Raw genomic sequence first — 11,675 nt, 5'->3', positions numbered from 1 at the left:
GTCTTGTCAGAAGTGAGAGTAAAATCTACTTTTTATTTACCTTTTCTCTCTCATTACCCTGAAGTCTATCATCTGGTCTCTTTCTGTTATTTTTTCTCTCTTGCTCACTCACACAAGAGATTTTATTTCAGTTATAAGACAATGAAAGAGTTCTATTTCACATTTTGTTACATTAGGATCAGCAGAGTTTTTTCATGAACTAGGGTAAAATTAAAAGCAGTTGCTACCAGAAAGCATTTCTGTTGCTTGTCACCCAAAAGTTATTTGTTCAATGAGCATTTATGCAGTAGACATTGAACATAGAATAATGAATAAACCACATCCTTACTCTCAAGGATCCTGCACGGACTATTTCAAGAAACCAATAAAAATATTATGTTTATTGGTATGACTCTAGAAATCTACTTAGTTTATGAAATAGCAGAGAGGGACAATTTAATGATACTGCCAAGGAAAACTATTATTTTTATTTGATAAATTTGATGTCACATTTTATAAATTTTATAAATTTAAAGTGTTCTGTGTGCTACTCTGATACATTTATACCTTGTAATATGATTGCCAGTGAAGCAATATTTATCCCACTACATCATTATAGTATAGTATTATTTTCTCTATTCATTAAACTGTGTACTAGTTCTCTATGGCTTATTTACCATTTATTACGAGTTCATACCCTTACACACCATCAGTCTTATCAATCTACTCTTCATTCCCTGGTTACCATTGTACTCTGTTTTTTTTTTTTTACAAGTTTGATTTTTTAAGATTCCACGTGTAAATGATATCCTACACTACTAGTCGTTCTCTGTCTGACTTATCTCACTTAGCATAACATGCTTAAGGTCCATTCATGTTGTCACAAATGACAGAATAGCCTCCTTTCTCATGGCTGAATAATATTTCATCATCTATATATGTCATGTCTTTTTATTCATTCATCTGTTAATGGGCATTTGGGTTGTTTTCAGACCTTAGCTCTTGTGAGCAATGCTGCAATACACATGGTTGCGCATATGTCTCATCAAAATCTTGTTTTCATTTCCTTTGGGTATATAGACACAGAAGTAGACTTGCTAGATCATATGGTAGATATATTTTTTGTTTTTTTGAGGAACTTTCATACTGTTTTCCATAGTGGATGGACTAATTTATATTCCTACCAACAGTATTCAAGTGTTCTCTTTTTACCACATCCTTGCCAACACTTATTGTCTCTTGTCTTCTTGATGATAGCCGTTCTAACAGGTGTAATTGGTTTTTATTTGCATCTTCCTGATGATTAGTGATGTTAAGCATCTTTTCATGCTTGGCCATCTTGATGTCCTCTTTGAAAAAAATGTATGGACTTCCGCTTCATCCTCCCTTTTCCTGTTAGGCACGAACCAAGCGAGGTGAGGCTGGTGGACGCCGAATTTCCCGTTTTCATCGTGCAGACAATGCCACTGCAGAGATGGTCGGTCAATGTTCCTAAAACCCAAAGGACTTTCTGTAAGAAGTGTGGAAAGCATCAGCCTCACAAAGTGACCCAGTATAAGAAGGGCAAGGATTCCCTTTAGGCCCAGGGAAAGAGGTGCTATGATGGGAAGCAGAGTGGCTATGATGGGCAGATAAAGCCAATTTTCCGGAAGAAGACTAAAACCACAAAGAAGATTGTGTTGAGGCTTGAATGCGTTGAACCTAACTGCAGGTCCAAGAGGATGCTGGCCATTAAGAGATGCAAGCATTTTGAACTGGGAGGAGATAAGAAGAGAAAAGGCCAAGTGATCCAGTTTTAAGCTTTGCAATTCTTCTTTTGAGAGGAAAATGTTGACGCCGTAGAATTACATGTATGAAAATGAATGCAGTGATATTAAAAAAAAAGAAAGAAAAAAATCTCTGTTTAGTTCTTCTGCCCATTTTTATTGGATTATTTGTCTGTTGTTATTAAGTTGTGTTAGTTCTTTATATATTTTGGATATTAATCCCTTATCTAATATATGGCTTGCAAAAATTTTCTCCCATTCTGTAGGCTGTCATTTCATTTGGTTAATTGTTTCTTCTACTGTGCAGAAAGAAGCTTTTGATTTTAACAAGGTCTTATTTGTTGACTTTTGCTTTTGTTGTTTGTGCTTTTAGCATCATGTCCAAAGAACCATTGCCAAAATCAATATAAATGAGTTTCTTCCCTATTTTTTCCTTGTAGTTTTTTGACATAGGTCTTATGTTTAAGTGTATGACCCATTTCAAGTTAATTCTTGTAAGAGAGGTGAGACAAGGGTCCAATTTCATTGTTCTGCATGTGTTTCTCCAGTTTTCCAAGCACCATTTGTTGAAGAGACTATTCTTCCCCATTGGGTATTTTTGGCTCCCTTGTGGAGTATTAGTTTGAAATCAGTGTGATTGCTCTGAATTTGCTTTTTCTCAGGATTGCTTTTACTATTTAGACTCTTGTGGCTCTACGCAAACTTTATAATTCTTTCTTCTATTTCTGTGAAGACTGCCTTTGGCATTTTGATGGAGATTTCATTGAATCTGTAGATGGCTTTGTGGTCATATGGCCATTTTAACAATATTTATTCTTCTGATCCATGAACACAGGTTACCATTTCATTTGTTTGTATCTTCTTCAATTTCTTTCAGAAAAGTCTTATAGTTTTCATCATACAGAACTTTCACTTCCTTGATTAAATTAAGTCCTAAGTACTTTGTTGTTTTTCATACTATTATGATTGGGATAGTTCCCTTTATTTCTTTCCTGATGCTTCATTGTTAGTGTAAAGGAATGCCACCGTTTTCTAGAAGTTGATTTTGTAACCTGCCACTTTACTGAAATCACTGATTAATTCCAACAATTTTTTGACTGACTGGAGTTTTCTGTATATAAGATCATATCATCAGCAAATAGTGACAATTTTAATAGGAAGACTATTTTGAGGAATTCTAGTGCTATTAATATTATTACTTTAAACAATAATGTAAAGGTAATAATAATACTACTGATATACAGTTATCAGTAACTGAATACTGACTATAATCAAGAGTAAATGAATGTTTTACATGTAGTATCTTATGTAGTCACCACAATAATCCTGTATGAGGGAGAGACTCAATGGAAACTAGAAAACTAAGGGTTAGTAAAGAGTGAATGAGTTGTTCAGTCTGACAGTTTTTCTACTATTCCTACACTTGTAAGCATTAGTCAGTACTGTCTCCCTTGGGACCATGGTTCAAAGGCATCTTGTGAGGTGAATGCTTTTTGTTAGCTAGCAATAGTATTAAAATAAATAGTACCTGAAGAGATATGAAGTATAATCTAAGGTTCAATAAGAGGGATGCAAGCAGATCTGGATGCAAGAATGACTGGAGGTAGGACCCATCCCCCTTTCAACATGACCATCTAAAAGATGAATTTTGTAAAGTAGTCTTCATTTGAGTCTATTCTTTATAGTAAAGGAGGGTTTGACTTCCAGCAATCTGCCTTCCATTGTCTGCTTCCTGTTCATTCTAACCATTTGACAGAGCAACATATTCAGAGGCTGAGTTTCTGCTCTTCTTGAACTTTACAAAATGTGAGGTTGCCAGTTACTATAAGTTGAAAATAGCACCAGTATTTAGCCAAGAGTTTTCAGAATTGGAAAAAGACTCTTTGGGTTTTTTTTAAGAGCAAATGAAAAGAGGTAGAATTTTCAATAATGCCTAATAGTAAATAGAACTAAAGAAATGAGACTAATATTTTAAAATACACATGCACAGAGCATACTAAATTGTATCAATAGTCCCTGTTTTCTTAGCTCACTAAAAATAATTTCCCAGAACCTCTGAAAGAGAAAATAGGTACTAAATCTGACTTCCTCGAAATCCTTTTCACTTGAAATTTTATGAAGGTGCTTTATGCAATGCTGAATAAGTTGAGTCTTCTGAAAGGGTAGGTTCCGTAGCAGAAGGAATACTGTCAGAGTTGCAAATGGTGGATGTTTAAGAGTTATCACTGCCAAAAATTTAATCTAACAATTTAAACTAGCACAGCCCCAAAGGCCAAACATAGAAGGAAATCAGGCTGTGAATCCTGTCTCCTGGAAGAAGTGCTTCTATAGATTTGCAGAATGCTAAAGCTACAAAGGAATTCAGGATTCCAGTACCTTAATCTTTTCTGCTTTATAGATGAAGAACCTGAGTTATAGAGAAGCTACTTGAATTGCCCAAAGACAACATGTTTGTGAGAGAACCGGGAAAAGAACCAAGATCTCATAACTCCTAGTACATTATTAACCCAAAAGACAGCATTTCCCCATTTTAATAGGTGTTGACGTACATGAACGTAGTGCTGTAGCACTGCTGTGATGCAAACATATTTTGTTCCAGTAAACTATATAGCAACATAGAGGGTTAAAAATTTTTCAGGACTATACATTACAAAGGGAATATAATACATCTTTCTCTTTTTCTTGATTTTTTGGTCCTATATTTGGCATATCTACTAATAAATATTACCCTACTGGGTATTGTATTTCATTGAAATTTTTACTTTAAAAGTCTATTGATCCTGATATAATTTAATGATGTTTGAAATGAAAATATCAGTTAAGAATTACATTGTGCCACATGTAAGTACAGTGGCTCTGCCATACAAGGACTTATACTCACATAATAAAAAGTTTGATCACATACAGCCATGATATGTCATGGCTGACATATCAGCTCCATGTCATGCCCTCCTCTTCCGTCTCTCTTATTCATCATCTACAGACTATGGCTTTGATTCCCATGATCATCTCAGTGTCATGCAATGATAGTCTCACCTCTAGTCTCCTATCTGCACTATAGGCAGGCAGAAAAAGAAAACAATAAAGAACAAGAGATGAAATATTATTTCAAAAGGAAATTTACCCTGAAGTCACCTTCATATTTTTTCTTTTAATTCATTGTCCAGAACTTCATCTCATGAACAACTCTACACAAGGCAAGCTGAGAAATGTAGGTTAATGGCTGAACATATTACTACCTCTCACTGCCCCCCCCAATATTATAGTTGAGTTATTACAAAGAAGAAGAGCATAAATATTTGGTAACATTTCCCGTGATGGAGAAGTAAATATGGCACTACTCCAGGATTGAAGACATTTGTGCAACAAAGGCCTCAGACTTTCAGATTTGAGTTCTTTGCTTTGTATCCTTGTACTATTTGCTTTGCTTTGTATCCTTGTACTAATTGCTGAACCTCCCTAAATATTTTTTATTTCACTTTTACAGTATAATAATTAGATTAAGAATAACCTTTAGGGTCACTTCAAGAGTTAAAAATTCAGATATCTGTTGCAATGACCTGTGTGGTCCAATAAAATAACCAGTAGCCATACACGGTTATTAAAAAGTTTGAACTGAGATATTGTGTGGGTTATACATACACACTTCATATTTAATCCATTAAATCTGATTAATAATTTTTATATTGATCACATGTTGAAATGATAATACTTCTAATATATTGGATTAACTAAAATGCATTCTTAAAATTAATTTCACCCATTGTCCCTTACCACTCAAAAGAAAATAGAGAACCACAGAAGTAGCACCTCCTCCTTTCCTTCTTCTTCCATCCAACTCCCTGTCCCTTTCTTTCCTTCTCCTCTCTTGTCTCTTCATTTTCTGGCTCTTATCAGTCTACTCTCCCCTCTACTCACCCCAGAGGAGCTCTACTCTCCCTCTCTGAGTCTCCTGGCACAATGTTTTCCATGAATGTAAGTTTTACCAAGCCTGGAAAAGCATTTGTCCTCAAACATCTGATTTTCCAACTGCCCCCAAACCAAAAGCCTAACCAAGTTCTTGGCACAAGAAAAGGAAAAATCCAAAGAACATTCAGTCTTCCTGATTTTTTTTCATAATGGTGAATGTAAGTCATTAAATAATAATTCAGGAATTTACCTGCCATGCAGGCTAAGATTTTCTCTTCCTTTTAAGAATCTAATAATTTCTACTCCCCTTTAATTTTAGAATAGATCTAACTCAATGAATTCAGTAGTTTTTACTTTTTTTTAAGTTTTATTGGGATCCTTATTCTGTTTCTTTCTCAGTGTGTATGTGTGTGTGCATGCATGCACTGTGTAATAGTTATGTTTAGTTTTGCCTTTCCTGTAGAGAGTGAAACCTAGGGGTGTTCAAGAGGTGAAAATATGATTCAGGTAAGGACGGGAAACTATCCCTTTTCAATCCAGAAGAACTGAACATCTTGTCTCCATCAGTGACTATGCTCTCATTTGTTATATCCCTGGATTTCTGACTGAGTCAGAAAAAAAGAAAAAAAATTCCAAATTAAGTCAAGTCAGTGTGAACAATACACCAAGATTTTTATTTGATTGACCACGTGTTTTGTCACTCAAAGAGAAAGGAAAATGGTGACAATTAGTGCAGGTCTATGACAAATACATACTGAAAAAAAGCACTTCAGAGGGTGAAAAAAGCAAGTTAGAGATTTGTGTGGGTACTATGATATCAATTCCAGAAAATAAGCTAATGAAGAAGATAAGCAGATAATATGCAGCATGTGTATACCAATTGTGATGAGATATTGGAATTATAGTAGAAATTCCTCCTGGTTCTGAACTATTTTGTAATGTTATAATAAGAAATAAAGCAAGCAACACAACAGAAGAGGGGGAGGATGAAAGACTTTAGAGCCAGCTTAACTAGGTTCATATCTCAGCCTTGTCCCTTGTTATAACTATGGCTTTCTGCATCAGAACAGGTTTAGCTTCTCTGGGCTTCATTTTATCTTCTGCAAACTGGGAATAATAGCAAAGACATTGCATGGTTCTTATGAGGGTGAGAAATTGAGATAACATATTGTCTGTGTCTAGTACATATTAAGTGTCTAATAAATAAAAACTTATTGGCAAATATTTTAAAAACCTTCTACCATGAGCACATCAAAAAAAAAAAAACAAAATGTTCAATGCATGTATCTCATGTGTGATGTGTGCAGACAGAAAAGATTTCTACCATAACTCCATTAGAAAACAAGAGAAAGATTGTCAGTATTAGTTAAGAATTCAGACAGAATCTGAAAAGCGTTCATTCCTGTATCAAATCTGCAAAAATGTACTGAGTACAGCTACATAACAAGCATGTACTTGATGGCATATGGCATGCTAAGATAGATAAAGCACAGCCCCTGGCTTCCAATAGTTCCCTGTCTAGTGGAGCATGCACATTTGTTCACAAATAACCACAGGACAAAGAAGAAAATGATTACAGAGGAGAACTAACATTTATTGACTTCTTACTTGATGCCAAGCATTATTTTAAGCAATTTACATAGAAGTAGATATTATTATCCTCAGTTTACTGAGGCCTGAGAAAGGCTAAATAAATTCTCTGAAGTCATATGGGTACGGTGTGGTGCGAGGAGGAACACCCAAAGAAACTGAGGTCACTGACTGACTTTAGTATGAGGAGTTGGACAGAGAAAATGACTCAGACTTTGGAGGGATTGAGTAAGGAAGAGAAAACTGAGGAGCAAAAGCCCCTTAGTTGAGTTTTTGAAGAATGGGAGTATTTTGATAGTAAAGATGGGGGAAGTGTATAGCTTATGGATGGAACAGCATAAAGAGGGGCAGAAAGAGAGGCATGAAGCTATAGAGTGCAGCTAATATTAATAGCCAGAACCTGGCGTAGCTTGATTTCCAGCTTCACATAAGAGGGTGAAAGGTTGAAACTGGCCCCATAAATTCTAAGCTCTCATGTCAATTGGTTCACACATTTTATTTCTTAAGGAATAATCAAAACTAATGGGACTGCTCCTGGAAACATTTTAAATCTTTCTTTCACAACCAAAATAAAATTTAGAAATTTAATCTGTGGAAAGATAAGTTAAGAAATCAAGGAAATATTTTCATAGTTGAAAAAAAAAAGGAAAACATATACTTAAAATCTTGTACAAAGGCATTTACTCTGAACTCCTTAAAACAGAACCCCACATGCTAGAAAGATATATTTATTTCTTGTTGGGTTTGGAGAGTTGAATCATGTCTCCCCCAAATTCATGCCCACCAGGAACTTCAAAATGTGACCTTATTTAGAAATAGGGTCCTTGTGGCTATAATTGTTGAAATGAAGCCATAATGGATTAGGGTAGGTCCTAAATCTAGTGACTGGTGTCATAAGAAGGTCAGGTGGAGAACAGAATTACTTGCAGAAGGAAGATGGCCATCTAAAGATGGTGGCAGAAATTGGAATGATGCATCTACTGGCCAAGGCACTTCATAGTTTGGCAGCAACCGCTGGAAGCTAAGAAGAGGCAAAGAAAGATTTTTCCTTAAAATTTTCAGAGACAATATGGCCCCATTGAAACTTTGATTTCAGACTCCTAGTCTCCAGAAGCATGAGAGAATACATTTTTGTTGTTGTAAGTAGCCCAGTTTGTGGTACTTTGTTATGGCAGCTCTAGCAGACCAATACAGTGGGCAACTAAAAATCTCAAGTAATCTGTAACAAAATAAATTTAGTCATAAATATGGCAATGTTAGTTGAGAGTCATAGGAGTTAGAAACCTTTGGAGAGTCACGGACTTCATGAAGACAAGTGCTACAAAGCTCCAAACAGCTGTCTGTTGGAAGCAGCACAGAAATTCGAATTCAGCAAATAGTTTTCTCATTTCTTCGTATGCTAGACCTTTCCCATGTGTTCTCTAATAGCAGGCTCTAAGATTATGAAAAGTTAGACAAAAATGTGGTGACCTCCATCTCAATCTCTCTCCCTCCCTCTCTCTCTCTCTCTGTTCATCCATGCAACCATCCATCCATTCATCTATCTACATAATATGGAAGGAAAGCAGAATATATCAGTGACACTGAATCTATAGGCATCCATGGATTAAGAATCAATACTGTCAGTGGCTAGAAAAAAAAGAAAAGAAAATCACTTTAAAGACAGACCTCGACCAATCAGAAATTAGTCTCACATAGAGTCCCATGCTGAGAAAGTTCATGTTGCTCTAAGTGCTGAAATTACAGTCCTAAGTGGAAAGGGGCCACAGCAGGCAAAAAACAACAATCCGGGCGTTCTGTAATGAGAACTATGCCAAGTACCAGAGCTTCAAAGTCCTGTGAAACTCTGAAACTCTTGGGCTGGAATGCTACTTCTCACCAACTTTCTTTCACTTCATCTGCCAGTCCCTCTTCTCTCCCAGCTATGAATTCACAGTCAGGCAGCGTCAGTATATGCGCTGTGTTGCAGTGAAAATGCAAACACATTTTCTATAATGAACATATGGGAGACTCCAGTTGAAAAGAGTTCCGATTCTATCCCAAGCATGTTATTGGCCATGACTGCAGAGAAGCAGGCAGCAGACGGAATCAGGAAGCGTGGAGGCAAGAAAGGAAGGATGTGTACTTGACTGCTGTTTCAAGATCCTGAGTCTTGCCATGCCATGCTGCAGCCTCTTTCAAAAAGCAAATGGATTGGAGTGGTTGCTTTCCTGATTTTACAACTTCGCTTTTATTCCATAGTCCAGGGACTTATATAAGGGCAGGGGATGATAGGAGGGGGAATCTTAGTGCAGATTGTTTGTGCCTTAAAATTTCAATAAATATCAGTATTTAAATTTTTTAATTATGAAAAAGGTTAAGCATTCAAAAATTGAAATCAATATATAAGTAACTCCTGCATATCCAAACCTAAGGTGAACAATTTTTAATACTTCTTATTTTTCTTCAAACATATGCATTCTCTAGGTATACGAATACATACCTGTGCAAATATATACCCATATACATGTATATATGTATATAAAACCATCTTAATATGGTATACTTCATCCTTAAAAGCAAGGACATTTCTTCCACATAACCTTTGTAAAGACATAGGTATTTTTGAAAAGCTTTATTTTGCCTTGCTATCAATTTCACAAGGATGATACAGATTCAAAATGACAATAAATTAAAATTATTCCTCTCCCCCAAATCAAATTACTTGTTTAAATGTCAACTCAGGAGTGTTTTCCTTCAAGATTCATCTTTTCATTCTGATGTGAAGTAAGATATATATCTGTACAGATCTGTCGGTGATGAGCACAACCATGGGATATGCTGAGAGTCAAAGAAATAGCATCACTGTTGACTTCACTGAGATAAGTAAAGGTCATCGGAGCAGCTGTCAGGTTGGTGTGTCAGAAAACTGCAACCATCCACTTAGTCAAGATATTACTGTCCAAATAAAATTGCACCTGCTGATGTGTTATAATTTCTCCTCAAGCAAGAAGGTTTTCTGCAGTCTAATGGGCTGCTTGGCATAGATGTCCAAGAGCTTATAACCATCGGTCTCCCTCGGATTTATAGGGAATTTCTTTATTTGTGTTGAACAAGATGTTTTCATTTTAGTACACGATGGAGAATGGGAATATTTGCAAGAGTGAGAGAGGTTACAGTAAGTACAAGACACAGTTTGAGATAGAACCAAACTTGGGGTTACATTTCTCTATATTTTACAGGACTGGAAAACTAGTTGGTTGCCTCTCTGAAGTAGAAATGGTCATCTTTAAATTTGCTTTCATCCTGAATGTCTCAGAGGACATTACTAAGTCTGCCTCATCTATCCTGTTGACTATTCCTTTGTAGTAACTTTGCTTAAATAGCAGTTTCATGGGATTCTGGAATTAGTGGTGATATTTTTCAGAGAACAAAGGAAGACATCCTTTAGGAATCCTTTTGTTTCCCTTTTGATGTGGGATTTTTTTAAGTTTTTATTTATTTATTCGAGAGGAAGAGAGAGTGTGGGAGAGCATGGGGGTGTTGGGGGGGGGGGCGGCGCAGGCAGAGGGAGAAGCAGACTCTTGCTGAGCAGGGAGCCCAGTGCATGCAGGGCTCAATCCCAGGATTCTGGGACCATTACCTGAGCCATAGGCAGATGCTTAACTGACTGAGCCACCCAGGCATCCCTAGGTGTGGGTTTTAAAATTTGTTAGCAGTGACACAGGACACCAGTGAGGCAGTGGTCCTGTGCAGTAAGCTGCATTCTGAAGGCTTTTTTCTTCATGAACTTTACACTCTCTGCCAGGCTTGTTTTAGCTCTATGTGCAAACCTGAGTGCATGAAGTATCAGGAAAGAGCAGTTTTCTTAGGCCTGTGAACAGGTAAACCCAAGTACCAACATAAAAAATTGCATAGATTAAACCATTTCTAACTTCCCCCATCTTGTCTCTCTGCATTTCTGTTTAATCTTTAGACTCTTAAATCATATTTCAGATATTTTCCTCACAACTATATGGGCAAAGGGTCTATTTTATGAATAGGGGTTTCTCAGAAAGGTTAAGTTATATTTATATGATAGCTATCTCTGCATATATAATGATTTTTACCTTAAATCATAAAACTTACTTTTCAAACTCTTTTCTATCTGCAAAAATGGTCTGAACTGGCATCATTACAGGGCTTATCATGAAACATCTTACCTACTTATGCAATTTCAAAGTCTGGGAAGCCACAGTGAATATAGGAGACCTTCAGGATTCAAGATGGAGTGTTCACAATTTTGATTATTCTCACAGAATACTCAAGGTCTGTGATATAGAGAGACTGATAATTTTGCTGTGACAAGAAATTAGATTGGCATAGACTGAGATGCTAGTTTGTATGAAAGTCACTTTACTAGTGAAAATTACTAGCTAACTATCACATAGTATCTGCACCTCAATGTGACTT

At 36.2% G+C, this 11,675-nt stretch overlaps 1 pseudogene; it reads left to right on the top strand.

Moving 5' to 3' along the window:
* Nucleotides 1-1,343: 1,343 nt before the first annotated feature.
* On the top strand, nucleotides 1,344-1,779 carry LOC121478320 (annotated as a pseudogene).
* The last annotated feature ends 9,896 nt before the right edge of the window (nucleotides 1,780-11,675 follow it).

The sequence above is a fragment of the Vulpes lagopus genome, chromosome 2, assembly GCF_018345385.1.
Source record: "Vulpes lagopus strain Blue_001 chromosome 2, ASM1834538v1, whole genome shotgun sequence".
Classification (NCBI taxonomy): Eukaryota; Metazoa; Chordata; class Mammalia; order Carnivora; family Canidae; genus Vulpes; species Vulpes lagopus.
This window is presented reverse-complemented; position numbering and strand designations above follow the sequence as displayed.